The following is an 11,455-nucleotide window of genomic DNA, read 5'->3' as shown; positions in this document are numbered from 1 at the left end:
GTTCCTTGTCTTACCATGTCCCTTTCACTTGTGTTCTGGTGATGGTGAAGTACTTTGTACACATTCCAGAATCCTCAGGTCTATGTTTATGTACATCTTATGCTAGGCACCTAGAAATATTTAGAATTTGTTTTCCTTACCTAAAACCTACAGGTCCTGTGAAAGCACCATTTGTTAGGTGCTTCTGAATTGGGATCTGTGGCTTCTGTGCAAACTGACTTCACACCATCTATCACTCCCTTTGGTAATCCTCCCCCTTATATTCCTGCCTTCCATGTATCCTGTAAGCTCTTTGAGGGTAGGAACTGTGTTCTATTTACTTTGTTTCCTGGCATTTCACAAAGTAATTGGCCCATTGAAGCCATTTGATTCAATTTGCTGAATGATTGAATAAATTATTGAATAAACTAATTGATAAGCTGGGTACTTTCCACTGTGGGAAAAAAACTGGTTCAGATAGCACTTGAATCCAGTAATTTCCATCATGAAATCCTGACCACCAGGATAAGATGAAGTTGATTTTATGTTCAGCAGAAATCCATAGTGTATTTTGAAGAGGTGAATAATTTAAAGGCTCTCCTTATAGAAGATTAATCTGTCAAGTTTGGCAAATCAGAATGAAAAGGCAGGTAACCAGTTATGAGTATGTGAGAAATGGAATTGCTCTTCTGTGGAGGACTTCATAGTATCCTTCAGGATTGAGCACATGGTTGGGGTTACTTCTTTTATTCCTTTAGCATTCTCTTTCTAAGATTAAAGAAGGACCTCTCCATCTTCATCTCTGTACTTTTAAAAAATAGTCACAGAAATATTAAGCAGTTACCTCAAGGTCATACAGCCAGCATTTGGAACAAAGGCAAATATGAATCAGGATATACTCCTTCATTTAAATTAGAGGTTGGTCCATCCTATATTTTAAATGGTTGTAATTTTCACTTGCATAATAAACCTATAAATTTTCATGCTCATGAAATTGCCATATTTCATGTCTGCAAGTCCTAAATTCAGTCTGAGAATCAGTTTATCTTACATGTGTTCCCAGGCTATGGAACTACATGTTAGTTTCCTTCTCTAAGCTTTTTAGAGCAGCAAGAATAAACCCACCTACTATTTATCTTAAAACAATCTCTTTTAACAACTACTTCATCGCTCTATGCTATGCCTTCAGTGGATCCTTTTTTTTTGGCACATATTGATTGTACAGTGTGGGGTTTCATTGTGATATTGCCATGCATGCACATAATGTAGTTTGATCATATCCTTGTACTTTATTATTTCTCCTCCCCCACCCCTTTTAAATCTTTCTTATAAAATTTTAAATGGGTTTCATTATGTCACTTTTATATGCATACAATGTACTTCAATTATATTTGCCCCCCAGACCCTCTCTTTTCTTTCTCTTAGTTCTTTGTTTACCTCTAATGGTCCAACTATTATGTTCCTGTCCTTTTGGATTCCTTAAACCTAGATTTCAAGCATGAGAGAAATCATGTGGTATTTGTATTCTTGAGTCTGGCTTATTTCACTTAACATTATGTTCTCCATTTCTGTTCATTTTTCTATACACAAATGACAAAATTCTTCTTTGTGGCTGAATAAAACTCCATTATGCATACATACCACATTTTCTTTATCTGTTTATCTATTGATAGGCACCCAAAGATGAGTTTTTCACTCAGGATCATACAAGGAAAATTTATAAGTAACTACATGCCATGAGATTGTGATTAATAGTATCTCTCATTTTCTTCTGGTGTAGCCATTTCTGCCCTCAATTCTAACCAGGTTGTAGAAGCTAGTCCCACTGTGTTACCATTGAGGCTATTTCCCTGAAACCAGGTGCAGTAACAAAAATATCAGTTGATGCTTTTCAGCGATAAAAACATGTTAGATAACTTTATTGGATGGATATTTAGCATAAGAAAGTAAAAATCCATACAATCATTGAGAAGGCTGGGGCTATGAAGTTTAGGAGTCTTTACAGAAATCTAGAAGCACAGGAATCAGAAACAGCCATAGTCAGTGACCCCATCTGTGCCCAGGACCAAAGTGGGGGGTTTCCTGGAAGCCAAGTGAGACCACCCTGCATGTGCTGAATTCCTATGTGCTGTAGATATGATCTCAGTTGTTTGTCCCCAGAGAGGAAGGCAGTGTGTCAAGTTACCCAACATGGATATCATAACCTTCTCACAGCTGATGTGGAAGAAGAGCTTTTCTTTCTTACCTGTTTTCAAATATCATTCCAGTGGTTGCTATTAGCCAAATCTCAGGGGCTAAGAATTCTGAGTATCACCCATTGTGGCTTCTATCCTGTGATATGAAGAATGCTTAAAGGGATGATGTTGAGACTTCCCTGGGCACAATCTTGCACACTTGCAATTTTCACAGCTTTTCCACTTTCATAAAAGATAATTTTGCCAAGTAATAAAGTGATAGCAATAATGCATACCATATTTAAGCAATAGAAATGTGAAATGGAAGGTATTATTGTACTGGGAGACCTGCAGAGTCACACATTCTTCCTCCTTTCTTCCAAAGCCATGTTCTTAAGCATTTCATTGGGGTCTCAGACAGATCTTTAATATAGACAGTGACTAAAGTTATTTTTAGAATATATTTAGGAACATACAGAAAATTATAGAGACCTCAAATTATATTAATATAAATAGAAGGCCTGTGACTTGTCTAGTATTGCAATTTATTACACATTTTCTAGATAACCAGTAAGCATTTGGTAAGGGTTTGTTAACTTGAGATAAGGATTATAAGGATTTGGTCTTTACAAATGTTTTTCATTTGTATATTTAACTTGAACTGTATAACCAATTGGGAACATTGACCCTTTTCCAGTCAAATCAATTAGCTTTTACTGCTAATTAACTAGGGACTTACAATACATACCATGTGTTTGGCTTGTGATTCAGCCCTTGGCTGGATGGTTCTTCTGGTGTTGGCTAGCTTGGTAGATCACCACTGGCCTTGATTATAAATCTGTGATAATCTGGTAAGTTATTATACAATGTGGTGATGTGTGATGGCCTCCTGTACATGTAAGGCTGAGATGATGGCAATTTCTGGGAACATTTTTCTTATCCAACAGACTATCTTTAGCTCTTTTACCTGGTTCTAAGTTTTCAATATAATCAAGAGAGGGCATACCACATGCACCGATGCTTTTCAATTCTCAGCTTCTATCATATTCGTCAAAGTAAATCACATGTTTACCCAGATTCAAGGAGTGAAGAATCAACTATACCTCTTGGAAGAAGAAGGTGAAAAATCACATTGTAAGGAGGCATGCACACTGGGATAGGAAGCATTTGTGGTCACTTTTATCATCTGCCACAAGAGACTACCAATGGGATGAGAGTATCCCTTGAATCCTTGGACTAACTGACATGCACTGCCTTATGCACTCTGAGAAATCTAATTTGTCTTGTCACTGAGTTTTCTGTTTTTTAAGGGCAGAGTCCTTTCTTTACCCCTTTTGTTGCATCCTTCAGAGTGCTTAACTTAAGATGAGTATTACCCCACAAACAGTGATTGCTGACTTGCAATAAATATTTCTGCACAGAATTTTAATTGAGCTACTTCCAAAGTGAATGTTTTCAGAAATTTGTAACAACTTACAAAAGTAAATACATAATAAGAAATTTTGGAAATTTAACAAGCAATTCTATTAGACCTTATAAAATTTCTAAAGAATGTGCTAAAGTTAGAATGCTATAGCTAATGAATAAACTAGAATGTTTGTTTAAGTAGTCACATTCAGATTATGCTAACTACTTGCATTTAGGTTTTACATTGGGGGACACAGCAGAATGATATGTGGAAGTGGCATCCTTAAAAAAGATAAAGAATGGAAGATTCTCCTAGAATTGGCAAGAATTGGAAGTTAGAGCTGTCATTCTCAAAAGTAAAAATTTCTTTCCTCCTTACTGAAAGAGGAAAAAGAGCAGTGTGCACTAAGATGGAGTGAGTATTGTTTGGGCACTTTCTGCACCTCTGTAAGATTGTGACGCATTGCCAAGGCAGGCTGTGATGCAAAATTATGTTAGGTTTAAAAATTCAGTGATGATGCTTACCTGTATATGCTGAAGTCAAGAACTTCAAGAGAAAGGGCTAGAGGATAATGGAGCTAAGTCATGTATTTGTCCACTCGATAATTCATTTCCTGTTCATTCACTTCCGTTTTCTCAATACATTCAACAAAATATCCTACTCTGTGTACAATATTGGAGAGAAAGAGATCATAAAGCTACAAAGAGGAAAAAACCAAACAGGTAAATATTCAAAAAACTGCCGCTGACCTCTGCTTTCAAAGAGGCAGAGAAGAAAGCACATAAAATTGTGTCCATAAAGAAAAGAACTATTTAATTCTATCTGTTCTGCCACTGATAATGCATGGGAACTGCACAGCCAGACTTTGGTTGCTGATTCCTGATGAATTTTCCTATGTGAGAATGTTTCACCTTTTGTACAAATTTTTACAATAAAGGAGTAGAATATCTTCAAATGTCTAGCTATAATACAAGTGTTTAGTGAATCTCCAAGGAAAGCAAAAATATTGTAATAAAGGAATATGATGAACAGAGATCCTTAACAGTTTCTAATCAGCAGAAATTGTACTAAAGGGCAAACTTCTTACCTAAATAAATGTACATTAAAGCAAGGTATTTGTTCTTATTAAGAACAATTACAAGTCACCCTGTTCTAAGTAATCAGAATGGACCTTGAAGTTTGTGGTTACCCAGCATGTTTTGGCTTTTAAAATGATTTCAATCAACCATATTGAATTATAAATTACAAACACAACATTTAACTTCACATTTCAATGTGATTTACAAATTCATGCAAGCATTACCAATTCAAGACAGGAGACAGTTCCATCACACCAGTTATTCCTTTTGTGACAATTCCCAATCTCTAGATATACTTTTCTTCAGATTTGTATTCAAATAGAATCATATACACCGTGGTGTCTGCTACTTTGTTCAGCATAGTGTTTTAGATATTTTATCCATGTGACTATCTTTCATTACATTTCCTTGCTGAGCAGTTTCTGTTGCACGTATGAACTACAAATTTTTATTCACTCACCACACCATCACCGTTTTGAACATTTAGGACTTTTTCTATCATATTATTCATGGTATGGGCATTTATTTTCTTGAGGAAATCTCAAGCTGAGACACGGGACACAGACAGTTTAGCAAGAAACAACATTTTATTGTGCTGGCACAGACTCAGGCTGGTGTCCAAAGGCTGAGCCCCGAGAACAAAGAGGTCTCACCTTATATACCTTTGCTAGCAGGTTACAGAGGCAAAAAAGCAAAGCTCAACCCACATACAGCTGCATGTGACTTCATTGGCTATTTTATTTCGCCAGTGCTGTGTGACCTTTTTTATATTTTTTCAATTTTTATCTTTCTGCTTTGCCATCACTTCCCCCTGCCTTATTATTAAATAGAACACAGCCTGTCTGTTTCTCTTTTGGTCCTCCTCCCTGCTACAATATATCATTCTATGTGAACACATGTTTAATTCTCTTGGGTAAAGATTGTAATGTGCCTGTGCATGTACATATGTGTTAGTTCCTCTTGAATTTTTTTTTGAAGTATTGGGGTTTAAACTTGGGGCTTCATGCTTGCCACTTGATCCACATTCCCAGACCTTTATTTGCTTTAGCTATTTTCCATGTAGGTTCTCAGTTTTTTGCCTTGAGACACATCAGAATGCTATACTTCTACCCGGCATACTAGGGACCACAGGCACATGTCACCATGGGCTTAACGATTGACATGGGGTGTGTTACCCCTCTTACCTTGCCCTGGGATGGCCTCAAATCCTGATCCTACAAATTTCCACCATGTAAGTAGCTGGAATTACAGACTTGAGCCACCATGCCTGGACTTATTGTGATTTTAAATTGTACTGATGTGATCAGTAATGATAGGAAGTATTTTCATAAACTTACTGGACACATCATCTTTTGTGGAATATCTTTTCAAATTTCTTTTCATATTTTTAAATTCAATGATTGTCCTCTTATGGAGTTGTACATTTAAAATAATACAAATCCTTTATTTTATGTATACACATACACGAATACAGCAAATATCAATATATATGAAATAATTCACAGATTTCTCACACATTGTGGCTTTTCTTTCCATTATTTAAAAGTATGAAAATTTTTAACTCTAATTCAGTCAATTATTAATAGACTTCTACCATTTGTACTTTTGAGTCCTGAGAATTTTTGACTTCCTCCACAATCATAAACACGTTTTCTGTGTATTCTTTAACATGTTGTATAATATTAAGTTTAGGTTTAGGATTGTGGCCCATGTTGAGTAAGTATATATGATATTTGATAAGAGAATTTCTTTTTTCCATGTGGAGATCCACTTTTTCCAAGACTATTTATAAAAACACATTGTTGCATACCAGGTTGAACGGGATCTTTTTTGAAAAACAATTGACCTATGCATGTATGCATCTATTCCTGGAATGCTTTTCTTTTCTCTTGATCTATGTGTGTACTTGTTAAAGAGTATAAATATTTTTATTAGTGTAACTTTGTCATAGGTCTGAAAGCAAGATAGTGTGATTTTTTCACTTTTTTTGTCAAATTGATTGACATTACAATTCCTTTGCATTTCTGTATTTATTTCATAATACCTTGTGCATAATTCAGAAATAGACTGTGGGCCTTTTGGGTTTTTTTGAACTGATAGCTCTATTCAAGAAATGTGCCATGTAAAAAAAATGAAGTCTTCCAGCCCTGGAATATGGAATTTCTCTCAAATATTTTGAAGTTTTTGCTGTAAATGTTTCACCCTAATAAGGTAAAACTTATCCACGAATATTCAGTATGTCCTTGATTTAGCTATAAAACTTAATATTTCAATTTGAACTTCCATTTTCATTATTCAACCAACACACACTGATTTTTAAAAATCTTATATCTTAAAAAATAGTAAGTTCACTTTTAAATTCTGCTATAATTTTTTTCAGATTTCTTTAGATTTTATACATGCATAAGACATCTGATCTGCATATAATAAGTTTACTTTTCTTTCCAATTGGTTACATTTTCATTTATTTTTCTTGTCTTATTACATGACTAGGATCTCAAATATAATAATTAATAGAAGCTTGGAGAATGGAGAGTTCTTTCCTTTTTGCTGATTTTTTTGGTAATGTGTTTGGGCTTTCACAATAAATACAGTATTAACGGTAGCTTTTATATAATATTTTTTGTTTTGTTTTGGTACTTGCCTTGTATTCAGTTGAGAAAGTTCTCTTTCAGTACTATTTGCTCAGATTTTCATCTTTGCTAAAATAAAATGGGAGTTGAATTTTCTCAAATGCTTTTTTATGCAACTGTTGGAATCTGAAGACTTTTTGTTAGCCTATAAAAAGTACGTGATATTGGTCATTTCTTTTGAATGTTGATTCAGCCTTGCATTCCTGGAATAAACATCATTTGGTAATGGTTCTTTAATCTGTTTTCATATTGATAGACTCAAAAAATCTTTGCCTTCATATTCACATAACATACTTTCCTGTAGTGTTCTTGTAATGTCTTTGCCTGGTTTTAATATCAAGCAATGGTTTCATGAAGTATTGAGAACTATTTCCTCTTGCCTTATTTTCTGTAAATTTAGTAGATTCAGTATTTCTTAAAAGCTTGATAGAATTCATCTGTGAAGCAATGTAGGCCCACCACTATGGTTTACGGCTTTTTGTTCTTTCACCTGTTTTTGTATGGAGGTTGTGAACAAATATTTCCATTCTTAAATATGTGAAGACTTATTATCATTTTGATTTTGTTTCAAGTTTTAAATCATGTCTTTCACATAATTTTCTTATTTCATCTAAGTTGTCAAATTTATTGACAAAAATTTCATATAATTCTCTTACTATAACATTAATCTGTGAACTGTTAGTATGTTTTTAATTCTAAACACTGCTATATTTTATCATTTACTTTCATTTTGAATAGGTTAGTGGACATTTTATTGCTTTGTGGTGTTATCTTCATGCTTTATTGATTTTTTCTGTTGTTTATCTGTTTTCTGTTTCATTGATTCCTGTTAAGATGTGCACACATATACCATACACACACACTTATTTGGGCTTAGTTTACTCTCTTTTTTTCTAATTTCTCAAGTTAAAAGCTTAAATCATTTGCCATAGAATTTTCTATTTCCTCACACAAAATTTTAAAGTAATAATTTTCAACTAAGTACTACTTTTAATAGCCTCTCACTAAATTTTCTATGTTATGTTTTCATTATCATTCAATCAAAACTTTTTTCTCATTCCTCCATGGTGTTTTTTCTTTGATTTATGGTATGTTTATAAAATATATATATATATATATATATATATATGCATATATATATATATACACACACACATATACATACACACACACACACACACACATATGGCATGTTACATAATTTCCAAAGATTTGTGGTATTTAGTATGCCTTGTTGTTGCTTTCTAGCTTAATTCTTTCATAGTCAAATAACTTATTTTATGTTATTACAGTAATTAAATTTGTGGAGAATAGTATTTGCTTATTTGGCTTTCAGGCATGCCAATTTTAACTATACATATTTCAAAATTCTGTTATAGCATATTCAAATATCTAGAATTGTCAATCCTACTAATGTTTGCTTTCTTTTATTATTAAGAATTTCCCATTCTGTACTGGTAATGGACTTTTTCTGAAATCTACTTTATATTCTATTACTGTAGCCATTTCAGTCATCTTATTTTTAGGCCTTGCACTGATTTTCTTTTTAGATTTGTTTGCTTTTAGATGCCAAGTAATTTAACATAAAAAAGGTTTTCAAGGAGCCAGCTCTTTGGGTCTTATCTTTTCTAATGCATTTTCATAATATATGTCTTTTAATTGGGGTGTTTTAGACCATATTATTTCATGCAATTGATAGTACTTGAATTTACTACAATCATGCTCTTTGCTTTTTGTTGTCCCTTCATTTCATTTTTTTTCTGGTTGCTATAAGGTTAAACAAATAAGCCTTTAGCTTATAGAATTTTGCCTTTAAATTATATTATATGACTTTGTCTATAGTGGAGTTTTAATGCTGCCTCTAGATTTTGTACTATTCTTGTCATAGATTTTAACATATGTACATGTTATAAACTCTACAATGCCATGTTATTAAAATTGTTTTTAAAATCAGTGATCTCCTTACAGAGATTCTAAAATTTGAGATATGTCTTCTACTTACTTCATGTTTATTGTATTCTACGCTCTTCATTCCTTTGCATAGAGCCTAATTTCCAACTGATAACACTTTCCTTTGATTTCAGGGACTTAATTTAAAGAGGTTTTTTTTTTTTTTTTTTGTCATGTAGATGCGTTGACTATGAAGTGTTTCAGTTTTTGTTTGTCTTTTAAATATCTTTGGTTCACTTCAAATTTTTAGAAGTGTTCACTAGGTATGGCATTATGATTTGATTGTTTTTAACATTTCAGCACTTTACTCTTATTGTCTGTACAGAAACAAAACTGTTTTTAGGATTTTGTTCTTATTACTCATCTGAACATGATGTGCTTTAGTATCATTTTATTTCTCTGCTGTTGAATTTATTGAACTTAGATTTATAGTTTTAATCAAGTATTGATGATATTTATTATTTAAGTATTTTTGTAGCCTTTCCCTTCTGGGGACTCTATTACACATTTCACACTGTTTGTGTTTTCCCACTGCATAGTTATGCTAGCTTTACTATGTTCCTTATTATCTTTTTTCAATATATCATTTTCAATAATAATTGTTCTGTCTTCAAGTACATGGATCTTTTGAAATATTCAATCTCTATTAATCCTAGTCTGATAATGTCTAAAATTTCAGATCCTGTATTTTTGTTTTTGAAAGTTTTATTGGTTCTTTCTCATATCTTTTCATTATATTTATGATTTTTCTTTGGAGTGCTGTTGGACTCCAGGCATCAGGCTTGTGGGTGGATAATATATTGTAGTCATACCATTTTTACTGCAATCATGTAACATTTTGGTCTAACATATGCCTTTTAAACTTCTGTCAACACTTCTTCAAAGCATATAGAGCATTATCTTACTATGCCTGAGCCACTTAGTCATATCACTCATGCACCTCTCATCTCTTAATCAAACACAGAACACTAATATTCTCTGGCAGGGAAAACACATCTTTCATATATGGTTGCTACTAGTGAAATAAATACAAGGATATCAATCTAATGATTATATTAAATTCCGCTAAACTTTTTAAATTTGAAGTATTATTTATTAATTTATAATTCTTTTAAATTATCTCATTTATTACAAACAATACCATGTGGAAAATCATAATTCCATCTTTTTTATTCTTTAAGACCCAGAAAGGAGACATTAGGGATTGCTCAATGCTCAGTATTTTAACATGCTTTTTATAGCTAATGGTGACTTCTACTTTAAAACATGTTTCAATATTGCATTAATACTGTATTAATGGAAGTAAAACAGCAGTAAGAAAAATTTACCCATTTTACCATCACTATTAAGATGAATTGGCAGGAATCACTGAGATGTCATTAAAAAGCAGCATTGCTTATGGTAAATGGTAAGCAATCATTAAGTTTATTATCTTTTTGTAAATGAGGTATCATTTAGTAAATGCAAAGGCAAAAACATACAGAAATTTTTGTCAATAATGGCAATTAGCTTGAATATTGAAAGGATTATTCTTTTTCCCCTTTTTGTTGCAAAAAATAAAATACAGAAAAGTACAGAAATAAGGAATATACAGTTCAGTGATTTATCACAGTGACTACGGCAAAGAAAGAGAATTTTTCCAGCCCAAAAGATTCTCTATGAGTGCAATTTATAGCAGGTGGAATTAGTTTTCTGCCCACTTTCAGATAATGCAAACAGTCCAGTCTGCTGTAATAATAAGAAAAAAATGGACTAGTTTTAAATGTCGGTTGATGGAAACAATGGCTCTGATGGAGAATGATGGAGAAAGGAAACAGGATGCAGAAAAGTATCCATTTGATTGGAATTGATGTGAGCAACTTTCAGTCTCTCTGAGCTTGGCAGGTATTTAATTGTGCTTTCTCATACAGAATCATGTCTGTTGATCTTCTGAGACCTGCTCCCATCCCCCACATGTGATGCACATACTGTTCATTTAATGCTACCTGGTAGATGTCCTTCTGTTTGGCAACTTACAACTCCCTTTGCAGCATCTAAACAATCACTGAAGTCTCCTCAGCCCCACGGGTAACCTGTTTAGACATGATGTCTGGCCCTTGTGCAGAATATAACTGACCCATGTCACCCTTTCTCACTTCCTTAGGTTTGACAAATTCAGAGTTCAGGACAATTTCACTGCAGCTACTTGCTCTGTCATAAGTCAAGCTAGGTTGATGCATTCTCCCCATTTGG

Source organism: Castor canadensis, chromosome 12, assembly GCF_047511655.1.
Source record: "Castor canadensis chromosome 12, mCasCan1.hap1v2, whole genome shotgun sequence".
Taxonomy (NCBI): Eukaryota; Metazoa; Chordata; class Mammalia; order Rodentia; family Castoridae; genus Castor; species Castor canadensis.
The sequence above is the reverse complement of the archived record's forward strand: the minus strand, read 5'-3'. Positions refer to the sequence as shown.